This window comes from Atta colombica, unplaced genomic scaffold (assembly GCF_001594045.1).
Source record: "Atta colombica isolate Treedump-2 unplaced genomic scaffold, Acol1.0 scaffold163, whole genome shotgun sequence".
Taxonomy (NCBI): domain Eukaryota; kingdom Metazoa; phylum Arthropoda; class Insecta; order Hymenoptera; family Formicidae; genus Atta; species Atta colombica.
In genome coordinates, this window is record NW_017259254.1 from 1,406,727 (window position 1) to 1,407,213 (window position 487).

A 487-nucleotide genomic window follows, 5' to 3' on the forward strand; every position below is an offset into this window, starting at 1 on the left:
GGTGGGACCAAAGGTCTTGTTTACTATGAGCTGCTAAAAAACGGCCGGAATACGAGCAAAGACATGATAAAATTATTCTTCTTCATGACAACGCTCGACCTTATGTCACCAAAGTCATAAAAAAATATTTGGAAATGCTCAAATGGGATGTTTTATCGCCCCTGCCGTATTCTTCGGACATTGTTCCTTTTAATTACTGGTTGTTCCGAAGGATGCAGTAAGTCACCGGTTCACTTTTTTCGCAAAAATCGAAAATTGGCTCCAAAATTGGATCGCCTCCAAAGACGAGTCATTTTTTCGAGATAAAATTCGAAAATTGCCTGAGAGATGGAAAAAAGTAGTAGGCAGCGATGGACAATATTTTAATTGATCTGTTCATTCATTTTGTTTTGAAATAAATGCATTTTTGAACGGACCGAACTAATTTGTACTCTCAATATACAATTAGATACGATTATATAAAATCTGTCCATATATATATATATAT